Source organism: Manis javanica, chromosome 16 (genome assembly GCF_040802235.1).
Source record: "Manis javanica isolate MJ-LG chromosome 16, MJ_LKY, whole genome shotgun sequence".
NCBI classification, from domain to species: domain Eukaryota; kingdom Metazoa; phylum Chordata; class Mammalia; order Pholidota; family Manidae; genus Manis; species Manis javanica.
Genome location: NC_133171.1, coordinates 64668861 through 64687800, shown reverse-complemented (window position 1 = coordinate 64687800; position 18940 = coordinate 64668861). Strand labels below are relative to the sequence as shown.

General features: G+C 42.8%; 1 protein-coding gene across 1 annotated transcript in view; it reads left to right on the top strand.

Moving 5' to 3' along the window:
• Positions 1-11734, top strand: part of LOC118968671 (doublecortin domain-containing protein 2-like) — a 147948-nt gene extending 136214 nt beyond the window's left edge. Inside the window, exon 3 of the mRNA XM_073224401.1 lies at positions 11307-11734. The gene's annotated coding sequence lies outside the window, so the exon portion shown is untranslated. The remainder of the gene's footprint in view (positions 1-11306) is intronic.
• The last annotated feature ends 7206 nt before the right edge of the window (positions 11735-18940 follow it).

Here is an 18940-nt window from a genome sequence, read left to right as displayed (position 1 = left end):
CACAGAAATCTGTAGCTTTCCTATACACTAACAATGAACCAACAGAAAGAGAAATCAGGAAAACAACTCCATTTACAATTGCATCAAAAAGAATGAAATACCTAGGAATAAACCTAACCAAAGAAGTGAAAGACTTATAGCCTGAAAACTAGACAACACTCTTAAGAGAAATTAATGTAGACACCAACAGATGGAAACTCATCCCATGCTTGTGGCTAGGAAGAATGAATATCATCAAAATGGCCATCATGCCCAAAGCAATATACAGATTTGATGCAATCCCTATGAAACTACCAGCAACATTCTTCAATGAACTGGAACAAATAATTCAAAAATTCATATGGAAACACCAAAGACCCCAAATAGCCAAAGCAATCCTGAGAAAGAAGAATAACGTAGGGGGTATTTCACTCCCCAACTTCAAGCTCTACTATAAAGCCATAGTAATCAAGACAATTTGGTACTGGCACAAGAACAGAGCCACAAACCAATGGAACAGACTAGAGAATCCAGACATTAACCCAGACATATATGGTCAATTAACATTTGATAAAGGAGCCATGGACATACAATGGCAAAATGATAGTCTCTTCAACAGATGGTGCTGGCAAAACTGGACAACTACATGTAGGAGAATGAAACTGGACCATTGTCTAACCCCATATACAAAAGCAAATTCAAAATGGATCAAAGACCTGAATGTAAGTCCTGAAACCATTAAACTCTTGGAAAAAATCATAGGCAAAAACCTCTTAGACATAAACATGAGTGTCCTCTTCTTGAACATATCTTCCCGGGCAAGGAAAACAACAGCAAAAATGAACAAGTGGGACTATATGAAGCTGAAAAGCTTCTGTACAGCAAAAGACACGATCAATAGAACAAAAAGGAACCCTACAGTATGGGAGAATATATTTGAAAATGACAGATCCGATAAAGGCTTAACGTCCAGAATATATAAAGAGCTCACATGCCTCAACAAACAAAAAACAAATAACCCAATTAAAAAATGGGCAGAGGAACTGAACAGACAGTTCTCCAAAAAAGAAATACAGATGGCCAACAGACACATGAAAAGATGCTCCACATCGCTAATTATCAGAGAAATGCAAATTAAAACTACAATGAGGTATCATCTCACACCAGTAAGGATGGCTGCCATCCAAAAGACAAACAACAACAAATGTTGGCGAGGCTGTGGAGAAAGGGGAACCCTCCTACACTGCTGGTGGGAATGTAAATAGTTCAACCATTGTGGAAAGCAGTATGGAGGTTCCTCAAAATGCTCAAAACAGACTTACCATTTGACCCAGGAATTCCACTTCTAGGAATGTACCCTAAGAACGTAGCAATCAAGTTTGAGAAAGACAGATGCACCCCTATGTTTATTGCAGCACTATTTACAATAGCCAAGAATTGGAAGCAACCTAAATGTCCACCGATAGATGAATGAATAATGAAGATGTGGTACATATACACAATGGAATACTTCTTAGCCATAATAAAAGGGAAAATCCTACCATTTGCAGCAACATGGATGGAGCTGGAGGGTATTATGCTCAGTGAAATAAGCCAAGCAGAGAAAGAGAAATACCAAATGATTTCACTCATCTGTGGAGTATAAGAACAAAGGAAAAAGTGAAGGAACAAAACAGCGGCAGAATCACAGAACTCAAGAATGGACTAACAGGTACCAAAGTGAAAGGGACTAGAGATTATGGGTGTCTAGGAAGGGATAAGGGGGGGTAAGAAGAAGGGGTGTATTAAGATTAGCATGCATGGGGGGGTGAAAGGGGAGGGCTGTACAACACAGAGAAGACAAGTAGTGATTCTACAGTTTGCTATGCTGATGGACGGTGACTGTAAAAGGGTTTATAGGGGGGACCTGTTATAGGGGAGAGTCTAGTAAACATAATATTAGTCATGTAAGTGTAGATTAATGATACCAAAAAAAAAAGAAAAAGCAGTTCCTGTGTGGTGACCTCCAATGAGTTCTACACAATGGTATAAAGGGCGTATAAAAGTGTAGGCAAAGGGTCTGTTTGTGTTTATACAGAGGATCAAAGCCTAATTTGGCTACCCCGAAAATGAACTAAGATACGATATGAAGAAGAACTTCCAACATCAGCAATCTCTGGAAGAGTCATGCCAGAAGATGATCATCAAAAAACCCCAACAAAGATCCATGTGCTGCTACAGGTGTAGATGCACTCATCCCACCAGTTCCTGGACTTGCCATGGGAATGAACAAGGAGATATCTAAGCTGGCCTGTCCATATGGTAAAACAACAAATTTGACTGGGTCTATACTGTTGGAACTCAACCAAGAATTAGGAGAAGTTCCAATTGTAGCGCTCCAAAATCTTACAAATACAGACTATTTACTGTTAAAAGAACATATGGGATTTGAACAGTCCCCAGGCTGTTTTAATTTGTCTGATTTCTCTCAGACTGTTCAAGTTCTTCTTCCTTTCCTAATTACAACCCTTAAATAGAATTCATGCCTCATATTGAATTTACCGTGTATCATAATTCTTCCAAGTGGTAAAGATACCTCAAGCAAGTGCTGGGCATAGAGGCCACAGGGCATAAATATGCAAAGAAGTAAAAAACTAACCTTTTCAAACAATAAGGCTTCTCTCACTTACCAACTTTACATTTCCCTGTATGGCCCCAGAAGACGACTGGTTAGGCAGAGACGGGTAAGATTCCTCAAGGGAGGAACAACCTAAGACAGGCACAGTCTCAGGGGGGCCATCAGGTGAGAAATTAGGGATCAACAGAGGTGAGGCTTAGAACCTCTCCCCCCCTGTTCTGAGAGAAATCTGCTGCATCCGTGGATGTTTTATTGCCCATGTCTAGCTTGGATTAACACATAGTCTACAGGCACACACCTGATCATCTACATTTGCTCTCTTACAAAACTAAACTATGTTTTCTACCTTTATCTTGCATCTACGTACCACTTCAGCATTTTATTAAAAATAATAATAATAAAGAGAGAAATGTGGTATCCACATATAAATCAAGTGTAAAAATCAAACGAATCTTCATATTTGAATTGATTGTTTATAGTTCATAATGCATGATCAAAACTGAAAGTTTCTGTGATGACTGCCCTTGTACTGTTCACCATGTAACTTACTCACTATGTAAGAATTTGTTCATTATGCTTCAGAAGATTGGAGACTGACGAAAATTAGGCTTGTGATGGATTAATGATTGTGCATTGAGCATTGAGTCCCCTATACAGAATTTTATTATTGTTAACAACCATTTGATCAATAAATAGGAGAGATGCCCTCACAAAATATAAAACAAAACAAAAAAAAGTACACACTTTCAATTGTAAAATAAATAAGTAACCGGGATGTAATGTATAGCATAAGGAATATAGTCAAAATATTGTAACAACTTGGTATGGTGATAGCTGGTACCTAGAATTATCATGTATATAAATGTTGAATCACTGTGTTGTACACCTGAAACTAATGTAATACTGTGTGTCAACAACCCTTCAATAAAAAATAATTATCTACAAAAAAAAAATAAGGCCATCAAAAAAATAAAGGGCTGAGACTATTTTCAGCTCCTGTCTCTAACCTGTAAAGGCTTCTCAACATACAGAGGTCCTAATGGGGGAGGTTTAGAGGACACCGGGAAGGAGGAACTGCGGCCAAGGGAAGGCCTGCACAGGCTGGAAAGGGGGTCCAGCTGGCAGATAGAAGGCATGGAGAGGTGTCCACAGGGCAGACTTCCGGAGGCAGAAGTGGATATGCTGAACACAGAACTTCCCAAAGAGGCAACAGACCTAATGTTCCTACTGTTGAGGGACTGAAACAAATTTTATTTAAATTATAAAGGATGGTGTGACTATAGCTGATACTTGAGTTCCGTTTCCAGGTGTATTCCTCAGAATAAGAAGAGTTTAAATTCTGTGGAAATTCTAGAACTTCCCTTTTATATTTAAACAAGTTTCCTCTGTTTCCAAATCCTGAAATTCTCAAGAGGAGCCGGTAAATGTAAGCATTTTATTTTTCATTTGTGCTTCAGGGAGCTAAGTGAGTCAACAACTATCCACCACACATTTATCTTGTGCTCACACCTATTGAAAAATAAATATCACTGTCCTCAATGCTCTTATAACCTAACTGAATATATGGGATAAAACAAATGCAAAATTTGCTAACATCTGTTTAAGAGGGGAAGTGCTAAACAGGGCAGGATTTAAAGAAAAAAAAGATGCTGGTGACCCTTCTGTGAGGAGGTGGGATACGGAGAAGAGTCTCAGGACTGACTACTCATGGGGAGGGCCCTGCAGACCAGAGCATCTCAACAGACCTAGCGATATTTGGGGCCAGAAAGTTCTTTGCTGGGAGCTGCCCTATGCAATGTAGGATGTGAAACAGCATGCCTGACCTCCACCCACTAGATGCCAGTAGCACCCACCCCCAGTTGTGACAACTAAAAATATCTCCAGACATTGCTACATGTCCTCTGGGGGCATAATCAGCCCCAGCTGATAACTATATACTGTGTAAAGGCAACAGCATCCAAGGAGGGAAAGGGAAAGAAAGCTGATTGATGAAGGAGCTCACCACAGTGTTCTTGCAAACTCCCAGACAGTGGTGGCCATGTGATCCCCAGAAATGGTGTCTGGCAAATGGCAACCTTCTCCAATTACCACTGGTGACCATTCTGCTCAGAAAGTTGCTGTGATGGTGGCAGTCACTGCTGAGCATAACAAACACACTATTAGGTGGTGTGGGTAAAATTGTAACATTTCCAGAGTATCTTGTCTGGCCTTGGTGCATCTGCATATCCTCAGGGGTGGACAGTTCACCTCCATATCAATGGGTAATTACCTGGGCAACCTAGGGCATGTCTGAACCTGAGAGTTTAAAGGGAGGGGCTTGCTTGCTTGCTTATTCTGGATTAGGGGAGAGAGAGACAGCGCTGGACTGCAGTTTGTAAGCAATAAACAGGTTTTAAGCTTTATTTCTCCTTTTGACTGATTTCGGTCTTTTACCCCGGGATTTACTTTCCCCGTATTTACAGGTAGAAAGACAGACATGAGCAGCCAGGGAAGGGGAAGAGAAGTTTCAAGGAAAAACGGCCCAGTTGGTGGTCCCACGTGAAGACAATAAAGGATTTTTGCAAGGAGACAACTTCCTTGCCTTTCAGGACCCAGCCAAACCCGTCCCAACCAGGTCCCAATGCAGGTACAATCGAACAGAACTAAGAACTGCCCAAACCACACCTCATCATGATCTCATTCAAATAAAATTGCAATTTTGCTCCCTGCCCCTTTTCTGTGTGAATTTTGGGAAAAGATGTGTGCACCAAGAGGAATGGGTGTACAACTAGAGCTGTCAGTCAAATAACCTCATCCTGTTAATAAAAAAGGCACTTTCCAGGCCAGGACCAGGTAAATAGATCCTCCCCTAAAAGTTCCATGCTTTTGTCTATCTTGACTCTGGTCCACTCCTCCCTTGGAGTGGATTCAAATAAAACTTTCACTCTGCTTTGCTACTGTGTCTTTGCCTTTCAATTCTTTGTTTCAGCAGGAACAAGAACCGAGGAGCACAAACTCAACCTGTAGCAACACCTCCTGTATCAACAGTCTGACTCCATACTGGGGATACTAGGAGGTTGGTACAGATGGACAAAAATACAACCAATCAATAAAGAGGCATGAGTGCCAAGCTGAAGAATTCAGATTTGCTCTACTCAGTAAGAGAACATTTCTGATACAGATTCTTGATGTACTTCAGAAAGAGTAACTTGACAGTAACATGCCCAGTTGGATACAAGGATGGAGCAGGGCTTTCTATCCTACAGATCATGCATCTCAGGAGACCTAGGACCCTGAAATTGTAGTCATCATTTGCCAGCCCCCACGTGGTGCCAGTAGCTAGGCTGCAAGGAGGGTGGGAAGGGACCCCCACCCTAAGAAACTCCCAGGCAGGAGGAAAGGACAAAGTAGGGATTTAATGAAGTGTAGTCTAGGTGAACCCAGAGGATTCCAGAATAATGAAAAATTCTGGAGGCAACATCTGCACCCTGCTGTATTAGTAGACATTGCTAGTCAGAAAAGATATGTGGAAAGGGGAACATGGACCTCCAGAGATGAGAGAGGAAAGAGCAAATCTCAGAGCTGCTAGAAGGAACCCTCTTGTCAACAGTGTGATTTAGTGACTGATCACATATCCTTCTGGAGGTGTTTGAGTTGAGGATTATGCCAAAGGTCCAGGCCAGGAAACCTAGAGATGGTACAACTGCAGTTTGAGTGGGAAGACAGTGAATTTTGTGCCTAGACACTGAGTTGAAGGCCAATGAGGGGACATCAGATTTCAGAAAGTGCCATTTGAGGGCAGTTGGAGAGCTGGGGCAAGTAGGGAGGAGAGCTGGGAGGAGGGGAATGGGAAGAAGAATGGGAGGAGGGTCCAGAGGAGGGCTGTGAGGGGTGGTCTGTCTCCCCAGGTGGCAGTGAGGAGCCCTGCCCAGCCTGCTTTGCTCTCCCAGGCACTTTCTTCTGCAGACTTTTGTAGATCACAGAGATGTTTTATGTGGAGGGAAATAAGCATCTTAGAACATGGACATTATTTCAGTTTCTGTCTCTGGCTGAATGAGTGGAGAGATGGACATCCACGGCCCCTTGTCTGGAGGAGTGAAGGAGCAGTGGACGCATTAGGGTGGGCTGGTACTGGTTGGCTAGAAGCTTTGTTTCATGGACCAGGCCCAGAGACGGTCTCGGCAATGGCTGTCGCTCCCCTCCAACTGGGGGAGTCCTCAGTGGCCAGGGCTGCACTCCAGCATGTGGTGCACCTGCAAACAGGACACTTCAGCCAGATTCAGGTGAATGCCTCCTCCAGTCAGCCTGTGCTGCATGCAGGTGGACAGAAGTGCGGAGAGAGGAGCCTGCACTCTGCAAGTTCATGGTACAGTACTGGCAGCCGGGCACTGGAGACCACCCAGGTGCTACAGGGATCACCAAAGGCTTTAGTGGAGGGCACCTGGGGAGGGCCAGAAGTCTGAATGGCCTTAGACAGGCCAATGGAGGGGATGGAGGTCAGTTCAGGAAGAATACCAGAGCCATGCTTTCAAAGAGACAGCTTGGTGCAAGCACACCACCTTGCTCTCTTCTCCAATGGATAGGTGCAGTCAGGCACAGGAGACCTTGAGGTTTGACTTCCTAACAAGCCTCCCAAAAGAGGTGGTGGTGAGGCTGTGCTTCAAATTTTGTGGTTTTTTTGTATGTGTGTGCCTCTGTGAAATGATATTGGTTTGAAAGTCTCACATACTAGCTGAGATGCTTTTTTCTCCAGGATTGTGTCTCAGAGGCAGTGAGGAATAAAGTCAGCTGACAAGAGTACAAAGCAACCAGCAAAGATTTTAATGAGGAGTGAAAAGGTTTCTAATCAGGAGGGGCTCCAAGAGATGATGCAGCTAAAAACAACGAGTCTAGGAATTTATATAACTTTTGAAAGGAGGACGTCCCACCCAGCGGACCCAATGAACAACTGAACTAATGATATCACAACACACACCTGATTGGGTGAAAGTACAATGCTTCATTTGCATAGGGCATAACCAGTCAGAACTCAGGTTTATTTAAGTGTACTTTTGAATGGCTGAGTTGGACTGGAGCTTTTTTTTTTTGAAATTTACAAGGGCCTTGCAACTACAGGGTCCCTGAGCTCTTATCTGCTTGCTTCCCACAATCACTGGCCTCACACAAAGGGATACAAATCCAAACACATTTAATGTTTTTTTACTGTTATTCTTGGACATCAATCAGAGGACTGGTGCCAGGCAGCTGATTCCTCAGGAGGAATCAGACAATAAGCTGACTCTGTGTGAGAGTTCCCCCATTTATTTAAGTGGAGGCAACTCATTCTTATTTTCTTTTGTGGGCTGCATGGGAGCAGATAAAGCTGTTAGGAGCTGCATCCTGTTCACTGAATAGTTCTTCACAGATGCATTAGAATGTAAATATATATGTAAAATTTTAGGCATAGTCTCTTTCTCCACTGCATGCTTATTAATGCACAACGTGGCTGCAGCATAATTTATTTCACTGTTTGCTGTTGAGGGAAATTTAAGTTGTTCCCAATTTTCACTACTGCATTATTGCTGTGGCTATGTCTGTACATGATCTTGCATGAGTATATCCATACAATAAATCCCATAAAGTGGATTGCTAAGTAAAAGCATATGTACATTCTACATTTTCATAGACATTTCTAATTATCGTCTAGAACGTGGTACAAGCTACATACCTATGAATAATCATGAGAAGCAATATATTCAAAACATACCATCCATTGGAATCACTGAGAGCTTGTTGGGAAAGGCCATTGGCTTGACCCCACTTGCCCAAAGTCTGGGGTGGGCCCTGTACATGTGTTTTTTTTTTTTAAGTTTCACACAGTAAGTCTGACTTTAAGGGAGGTGGAGTGTATAGTTCTGTGAGTTTTAACACGGGTAGCAGTTCTGTGTAACCACCACAAACCCCACACAGAAGGTTCCATCACCTATCAGGCACAGGTGATGACTATAGCAAGCTCACCCTACCTCAGACCCCTGGTGAACAGTCTTTTCTCTGTTGCTATTGATCTTTTTCTTTGTAAGTCTGGAATAATTGGCCATATAACCTTTGAAATTGGCTTCTTTCACTCAGAATAATGCCATTAAAATTCATCCAACTTGTAACCTGTACTGATGACTGCTCCTTTTCATTGCTGAGTAGTATTCCCTGGTGTGAACTTGCCACGCTTTGTCAGCTCAGCCATTGAAGGACATCTGGGTTGTTTCCAAGTTTTGCTGATTGACTTTTAAGTAAACCTACTAAATGATTCTGATGAAAATTGTCTTCAGGTCATGCTTAGAGAACCAATGCCCAACAGTCTCCACAAAAGTAATAGATATTAGCAATATTTTACATTTTTGCTGATCTTATACATCGAAATGCTGTCTTGTTATCTGATTTTCAGGTCCCTAATTCTAAGGAATCTTTAAAATCCTTATCAACCACTTCTAATTCTTCTATGAACTGTCTACTCATATCCTTTGTTATTTTTAAAAATTGAGTTGTTTTTGTTTTTCATGTTTGGGGATCTTTGTATGTTAAGGGTTTTAACCTTTATTGTATTTTTTTAATGGAGTCTGCTGGGTTTTTTTTACTGTGTCGGTGGCTCACACTGACCAAACTTCCTGGAACTCGGATGGAATTCTAGCCAAGCACTGGCAGTCACATAGTCTATCTGGATGACTAAGTGGACCATTTTGAAACATACCACCTCATCCTTATTGCTTTTGGTTTATCTACTTTCTCCTGCTGGTCCAACAGGCTATTTAAAAATGAACTAAATCTAAAAAGCACAACCTAGTTTCAGGTGTATCAGTTTTGGTTCTACTTATTACAGGGTCCTTTGGTTATTACAGCTGTTTTCCTGTAATGGGTGTAGTCAAAGATCATTTTCATTGTTTATGAACCTGAAAATTAAGAGGCATTTTAAAAATCCTGCATAAATATATTCTAGCATCAGACTGGACTGGAAGACTTATCCTAATGCTGAGTCTCATATTTCTTTAAAAATTCTAATCAGATGTTAAGATAACTTTAAATCTGGAAGAAATAATAATACCTCACTTATCCAGCATGTCAGTGTATTTGAGAAATAATGTATTCTTTTAAAGTTTCAACTCATTTTGGTGGCATGTTTCTTAAAGTGCATTAAATATGGTTTTCTCTCTTACAGGAGCCTAAACACAGCCCAATCTTTTCTCTATGGATTGAGAGACTTTCTAGTCAGTGGGTTTGTTTTAGCAGTTTCCTGACCTAAATGAGTTCACCTCTGCCTACCAGTTAATATCCATCTTCTGCTACCACAAGTTGACACCGAGTATCCTGGCCACTTCTCCTCATGGAAGGAGGTCCCACTCCTGCTTTCCCTTCTTTATCAGCTGTTGCTTCCCAAGAAATTACTGCTGCATGGCTGCTGCTGGGGTCCTGCTGGCTGTCAGCTGCTGATCCATGTCTGGCTCTTGCCTGCAGCCCCATAGCTGGGACAACCTGGGGGCAGGCTGCGAGGAGCCAGAGAACAGTGGTAAACCAGGGCCAGCACCCCACTCTCATGGCTACCCTCTTCTAGGAAAGGATACCATCGTCCATTCACAGCTTCATTTGCCCACAGCTCATTTGTTGTTTACCCTGTCCCAGTTGGCAGGTGCTGGGGATACAGGGGTGTGGCCCTGCCCTCAGGGTTCTAGTAAAGAACAGATGCCCTGTGATTGGATATGGCAACTTAAGGAGGATGCTCTAAATTCTTCTTAGTGGCAAACTATATCTCTGTTCTTCAGAGGCAAGTGTTAGCCTCCTCCACCCTTTCACACAAGCGTTTGCTCCTGTCCCGACTTCTCCTTGTTCTGGATTCCAGGGGTCTGTGTGGGAAATCTGGCAAAGGGAGCCTCAGCCTCCACCAGATGGGTCTGGGCTCTGGACCAGATCAGTGGTTTAGGGAGCATTGCAGGCTGTGGACCTATTTTATTAGTATTGCCATATGGCTTTCTTAAGTGGGAAAGAAAATAGTGGATCTAGAATTGTTTTTTCTGGTATGTTTACTACAGTTTATAAATATTGCAGGTGTATTAGGGAGGACATTAACTGTTAGGGGCTGACCTAAAAACAAAACCATTATTTACACATTATATCTAAGAGCAATTACTCAAGGTTCCAAGCTAGCATATAGTTATATTTAGAATACCACTTTAGAATCAGGTGATGTTTGAAGTGTATTGTCATGAAAATGTAAAACTTGTTGCTTGAGTTTATGTCAACTTTGAAGTTGTCATAAATTTTTTGCCTTTGCATTCTTGCACCTAACATTTTTAAATCGTTTTATGTATGTAGTTGTTTGCTTTCAGCTGCCTTTTTTTAAAATTCAGTTTCTACTTATGGCAGCATTCTTTCTGCTTAAATATTTTCTGTTGTCTGATTTTTGGCTAGTAATCAGGAATATTACACTTGTGAGAACTGGGCAGAAAGAGTAAATAGATCTTTAATGAAGATGGGGCTCAGTTATGTCTGGTGCACAAACTTTGCTGCATCTGTTTTCTGTTTAGAGGTCTTCTGTTGTTTACTCCCAAATTATAATAGTTGAAATTGGAGACTAAGTTCCTGGAGTGTCTATTTTTTGTAGGTGGTTCCGGTTCATTTTATTAACAGTTTCTAACACATATTTGTCATGATTCTCTATATGACATCATTATATTTTACATTTTTTAACTTTCTCTTTTTATAGCAGATTAACTTTGGGAAATTTGCTGGATGACTACCTAAAGGCAGAGAAAGACACTCCTACCCTTTTGGACTAGAGGTCGTGGAGTTCACCTGCTGCTTCTGAGTACATTTTGCATCATGTTCTTCTCTAATGGCATCATCTTTTCTCTTCAACCAAATTGTACATTCCTTTTATGCAGGAATTCATGGTACCTATCACACTCTAGGTAAATAAACTCTCAGTAAACTCCTACTGATAAGAACTAAAATCAAGTGTGTCTTGGGTATGGCCTTGCCAGAGACCAAAGGGCTCTCACCCACAAAATGGCGTACTCCCCGCTTCTCTTCCGGGTCCTCTGCTCCCGCCGGTGCCACCTAAGGTCCAATTATCTTTTGACCCACCCCTTCCTTGCTGACCTGTATAAATTAAGCCTACAAACAATAAACTGTGCCAACTTGATCAGACACCCTGTCTTGGTGGTTGTTCTTTGTGTCCCTTGCTTGTTTCATTTCTGCAGGCATCTCCGGTTACACTCCACATTCATCCCACAGGTCGGGACAGACTGGCGCCCAACGTGGGGCACCCTGGGACTCCTGCTGAAATGTCTGCTCATAGCCCTGGCCAGGCATTCATTTGAGTCATCGCACAGGTTCTCTCCTGATGCTGACTCTGCATTGAGGATCGCTGCGACTCACCCGTCCGTAATACAGATCCTCGGGAGGTGAGTAGATGAATCCCCCAAGCAAGATTCTGAAATACCTCTTGTGAGTTCTCATTTTTAGTAGTCCGATTGGTTTTATCACTTCCCTCCAGTTTGCTGCCACGATTTACTCCTTGTTTTGTCCTCTGGTTGTTTCTCTCTGAAAACCTTGTGCTTACTTTGGGCTAATGGTCATTCACCTCAAAGGCATATCCAGGGGACTCTGACTATAGAGTCCCTGTCCTAGAGGGTCCGAGCAGGCGGATTATACCTGCCGGCCGTCCTACGTAAGCAAGGGCTCGACTGAGCTGATGAGAGTAGCTCCAGTAGTTCAGTACATTGGCGTAGTTGCGGCTGAATTAGTAAAATTCCAACTTACATAGAGCAGAAGTCCCAGCCATCCTAATGGGCAACTCACTGAACTCCCACGAGGTATTTCTTAACGGACTCAAGGAGTCCCTCAGGACATGAGGTGTAAGGGTTAAAAGAAAAGATCTTAGACATTTTTTTTCCTTTATCCATGAGACTTGTCCCTGGTTTCCCCTCGAAGGCACTGTTGATCATAAACGTTGGAAGAGAGTTGGTGATGCCCTCCAAGACTTTTATCAGACCTTTGGCCCATGAAAAGTTCCTGTTTCAGCATTTTGTTACTGGAACCTCATTCACGACCTCCTTGAGGTCCATTCTCAAGATCCTGACATTAAAGATATAATTAAAACAGGAGAAATAGCCCTTAAGGAAAACTCCCGACCGCCCTCTACCTGTCCTTCAGTAGCCGTAGATATCCCTGAAGACCCCAACGTTCTTATTAAAGAATCTCCTAAACCTCAACCTAGTATAAAATCTCCAGACACCCATGATAAACCTGACCCCCCTAAAATCCTGAATATCTATCCTACACTCACATCTTTAAGACACCAAAACAGATCATTTAAACCCAAAAGATGAAGAGCCCTTAGAAGAGCAAGCCACCCATTACCATGAAGATGAAGACCCCTGGCACCTTACGGCGCCACTCCTTCATAGTGCCACTAATAGAAGCTTCAGACCCCCTCCATATATACCCCCCAATGTGTTCCTATATTTCAAATCCCTGGTCTAGAGTCACCTCACAACTTCCCCCTTTTATCTGACCCCATCCGGCAAGCCAAAATTTCTCTAACCAAAGAAGTCTCTTCACTTAAAGAAATTTTGCAACAAAAACGTGAACATGTTCAGCTTATTAAAGAGATCAAAGCCCTTGAAGCTGAGCTAACATCATTAAACCCCATGCAGACTCCCTCACTCCCCAAAAAACCCCTGAAGAAAATCAAACCCAAAAGCCCAATCCTAGCCTTTCCAGTCACCCGCGGCCGCCCACTCACCCATGGTCGCCATCCAGAAACCCCCCCAGAGGTCATAGAAGAGAGCGAAGATGAGAACGCCCCAGAATCCCAAGACCCAGATGCTCCAGACCAAGAACAGAATTCCGAGGGAGAGCCCTCATACAATGAAGAGTCTAGTAGTCACATAGAGAACCCAGCCAAAGCCCAAAAATACCGCCGCCTTAACCTTAAACACCTAAAAGACTTAAAAACAGCTGTTACCAATTATGGCCCCACAGCTCCTTGCACATTAGCCTTAATTGAAAGCCTGAGCGATCGATGGCTAACTCCTAACGACTGGCTTTCCCTAGCTCGAGCCGCCTTGTCAGGAAGAGAGTATGTTTTATGGCGTACTGACTTTGTAGAAAATTGCCGTGAGACTGCGCAGCGCAATAGCGAAAGTAAAACTTCGCGCTCATGGACAAGAGAGAAACTGCTCGGGCGAAACCCCTACGAAACAAATGAGGCCCAAGCAGCCTTCCCTCCAGGCCTTTTAGCTCAAGTCCAAAATGCGGCCCTTAAGGCCTGGCGGCACCTTCCCCCTAAAGGCTCCGCTACTACCTCCCTAGCAAAAATCTGCCAAGGTCCTGACAAGCCTTACAGCGACTTCATTAGTCGCCTAACAGATGCTGCTGAGCGACTAGTCATGGGAGGAGAAACAGAAAATGCCTTTGTTAAACACCTACCTTATGAAAATGCTAACCCGACCTGTCAAGAAACAGTAAGACCTCACTGTTGTGGCAGTCTCTCTGATTATATTAAACTTTGCTCAGGCATAGGAACCTCTCATGCAGTTGGATTAGCCATAGGAATGGCACTTAAAGACATTAAAATAGATAACAATAAACAAAAAACTTGCTTTAATTGCAAGCAACCAGGACACTTCGCCCACCAGTGTCTGACAGAGACCCAGCCTCACCCGCCTCGCGCTCCTCCCAAAACTGTTTGCCCTCGATGCCGGCGCAGTTTACATTGGGCTAATGAATGCTGTTCTAAGACAAATATTGAAGGCACACCCCTCCCACCGCTCCAGGGAAACTCCCGGAGGGGCCAGCCCCTGGCCTCACTACTGAGCACGAACCAAGGGGCTATCAGGTTCGTTCCCCAAGCTCAACAGCCGCGAATCCTCCCTGCGCAGACATCAGTTCTCCCTCCCGTGCCACCCCAAGAAGCGCAAGATTGGACCTCTGTTCCGCCACCAACACAATATTAATACCCGACCAAGGTATCCAGCTGCTCCCCACAGAAACCTATGGGCCCTTACCTTCCAGTACCTCTGGTCTAACTTTAGGACGAGGAAGCTCTGCATTAGTTGGCCTCCATATTATACCAGGAGTTGTTGACAATAATTATACAGGACAAATCACCCTCCTAGCCTCTGCTCCAACAGGCCCGATATCCATATCTAAAGGGGAACGAATAGCCCAACTCCTACTACTCCCGTTAGAGTCAACACATAAAAGTTATAATACAAATTCCAGATCAAATGCTGCCTTTGGCTTCTCAGATGCCTATTGGGTACAACAAATCACCACTGAAAGGCCATTGTTAACCCTACAATTAGATGCCAAATCCTTTGAAGGATTAGTTAATACAGGAGCAGATGTTACAGTGATATCAGCCCAACAGTGGCCTCCTAGTTGGCCCTGTAGTACGTCTGTAACCCATCTCAAAGGCATTGGTCAATCCACTAACCCCAAACAAAGTTTAAAATTCTAATCTGGAAAGATAAAGAAGGAAATTCAGGACAAGTCCAACCTTACATAGTAGCTGGGTTACCCATTAACTTATGGGGACGTGACATTTTATCTCAATTGAAACTTGTCATGGCTAGCCCAAATGATATAATTACCCGACAAATGCCTAACCAAGGCTATCTGCCCAGCCAGGGCCAGGGAAAAAATAGCCAAGGCATACAAGAAGCTCTTACTGTCATACCCAAGAATGACCGTTTAGGATTAGGGAATAAAAATTTTCCATGATGGCCATTGACTTTCCTGTACCCCATGCAGATAAAATAAAAGGGAAATCGGACTCTCCTGTCTGGGTAGATCAATGGCCTTTAAATCAAGAAAAACTTACAGCGGCTACCAAGTTAGTACAGGAACAATTAGCTGCTGGACACTTAGAACCCACCACCTCTCCTTGGAACACTCCTATATTTGTAATTTAAAAAAAATCAAGAGCATGGAGACTCCTCCAAGACCTCAGAGAAATCAACAAAACCATGTTCTCGATGGGGGCCCTTCAACCCGGTCTCCCCTCTCCAATAGCCATCCCAGCTAATTATTTCAAGATCATCATTGATCTTAAAGATTGTTTCTTTACCATTCCACTCCATCCCCAAGATAGAGAACGCTTTGCGTTTAGTATTCCTGTCACCAATTTTAAAGGGCCAATGCATTGCTACCAGTGGAAAGTACTCCCTCAAGGTATGGCAAACAGCCCCACACTGTGCCAAAAATTTGTAGCACAAGCTGTAGATCCCCTCAGACCCTGGTGGCCTTCCATCTATATCATTCATTATATGGATGATATCCTCCTGGCTGGAGCATCCAACTCTGAAGTCTTAAAATGTAGCCAAGAATTGACTACCCGTCTCACCTTTTTCGGTCTCCAAATTGCTCCAAACAAAATTCAATTAACAGATCCCTATTACTACCTTGGCTTTGAATTAACTTCAAACAAAATCACTACCCAGAATATCCAATTAAAAACATCACACTTACAAACACTGAATGATTTCCAAAAGTTCTTGGGAGACATTAATTGGCTCAGACCCTATCTTAAATTAACCACTGGAGAGTTAAAATCTCTTTTTGATATACTACAAGGAGACCCCAATCCCTCATCCCCTCGGAAACTGTCCACCGAGGCAAAAGAAACTTTAAACATTGTTGAAACAGCTATACAACAGCAACAAATTACGTTCCTATCCTATGACAGACCCTTCGCTCTCATCATCTGTAATATGCCACATACCCCTACTGGAGTTTTATGGCAAAATAATCCTTTGTTATGGATCCATTTGCCCTCCTCCCCACCCAAAGTTCTTATCACATACCCTTCACTAGTTGCAAAGATCATAAAAATAGGCAGAGAAAAAAGCCGCCAGCATTTTGGCAGAGACCCTGATCAGCTCATCATTCCTTATACAAAAGAACAAACAGATTGGCTGTCCCAGAATGTAGATGATTGGATTATATCCCTTGCTTCTTTTCAAGGTAAAATCGATAATCACTATCCCTCACATAAACTCCTCCAATTCTCATGACTACATCCCTTTATTTTCCCAAAAATAACCTCATCCACTCCTTTAGACAATGCCTCTCTAGTTTTTTCTGATGGCTCTTCCTCTGGTATTGCTGCCTATGTTATAAACTCACAGAGTTACAGTATTCAATCACCCTTTAAATCAGCCCAACTTGTAGAATTATTTGCTATCTTACAAGTTTTTAAAATGTTGAGCCAAATCCCTTTTAATCTGTATACCGACAGTGCCTACATAGCATATTCAGTTCCTATTCTAGGAACAGTCCCTTATATTAAACCTTCTACCAATGCTGTTTCCCTCTTCCAACAACTCCAAACCTTTATAGTACTCAGACAAGCCCCTTTCTATATTGAACATCTGCAAGCCCACACTGACCTTCCTGGTTCCCTCTCCCAAGGTAATGCCCTCGCAGACAAAAATACCCTCTTCACATATTCTATTACAACCAATGCAGTCACCAAAGCTAGTCAATACCATGCTCTTCACCATGTGAATGCTCATACTCTTCGACTTTTATTTAAAGTCACCAGAGAACAAGCTAGGCAAATTGTTAAAGACTGTCCAGGGTGTGTTACCTCACTGCCCCTCCCTCATTTAGGAGTTAATCCAAGAGGCCTACTCCCTAATGAAATCTGGCAAATGGATGTCACCCATATCCCTGAGTTTGGAGCTCTTAAGTTTACTCACGTGACTATTGATACCTACAGTGGTTTTATATTTGCCACCCTCCACGGTGGCGAAGCCACCAAAATTGTCATAGCCCATGTTCTCCAATGCATTACTGTTATTGGTAAACCTCAAACTATTAAAACAGATAATGGGCCTGGGTACACTTCACAAGCATTTCAAAATTTCTGCCATCAATTCCAAATCAAGCATATCACGGGTATTCCTTACAACCCCCAAGGACAAGGAATAATTGAACGAACCCATCAGACACTAAAGAATACAATTAATAAGCTTAAAACCAACACTGTTTACCCTATAAAAGGCTCTCCAAAAAACCTCCTTAATCATGCACTATTCACGCTCAACTTCTTACTATTAGACAACCACAACAAGTCTGCCGCCAACAGGTTGTGGCACCAAGAAACAAAAAACCAATTTGCAGAAGTCTTATGGAAAGATCCTCTAACCTTTAAATGGCATGGTCCCGACCCAGTCCTTATCTGGGGTAGAGGCCACACCTGTGTATATGATACACAGGGAAATGGACCTCGATGGTTACCTGAACACCTTGTCAAACCCATTAATACCCCTTTAAAACATATTAATAATAACCCAATACATTCCAGGGAGGAGAATTCTCCCTGAGAACAGTTTTCTTTGCCTTTCAGAAAGAAAATTCATCATCATTGGACAAGGTAAGCCCACTTAACCTTTGTTAGCACAGTTGTAGACCTACTACCAGTGATCCAGTGATCTCGTCTATTTTCACTGAACCCTAAAAATCATCATGTCTACTATCCATTCCCTTATCACTACTATAATAGTCACTGTTGTCCTAGGAGGAATGGGACCCCCTATAAATAAGGTTGAAGTCCTCACCAAGTTGTATGGAAGCCCTTGTAATTGTAAGGGAGGAATACTAGATTTAGAACCCAGTCTGGGAGGACATAAACAAATAACATCTCAAGGCACAAAATACTTAGCTGGACCTCAAATGACTACCGGAGGACCCGTAGACTGCCAAGACAAAATAGCATACCTCACAGCAGATATCTCTGCAGGCGGATATTCATCCGGAGTAGGCTGGAAGCCCCTTTCTTGGAAATGTGTAAGAAAGCCCAAAATTATACCTACAATTAATGGCAAGCCAGGGCCTTGTCCCAACCCCTGCCAAAAGGCCACTGAATTACACTGTACCTGTTACCGTACTGTCCAACAGTACACCGGTGCTGATGGCAAAAAATATCTAACAGCTATCTTACAAAAGGCTTATATTGGTTCCTTTGGAGGCGAGTATGATTATAGCAACCCCCGAGGACATTCTAAATATGCACAGGCCTCTTGCCATGGCGACATTTGCAAAGAGATTTGCTGGCCACCGCAAGCACCGATCTACATATCTGATGGCAGTGGACCAACAGACAAGGTGAGAGAAGCCCAAGTTCAAAAGAAAATTGAAGATCTTATCAAAGAAAAATACCCTCCCCTAGAGTATCACCCTCTAGCCTTGCCCAAGTCTCGTGGCATAGATCTTAACACCCAGACTGCTGATATTCTAAAAGCCACCCATAGCGCACTAAACACTACTAATCCCAGCCTTACTGAAAATTGCTGGCTATGCATGACCCTTGGTACGCCTATGCTCCTC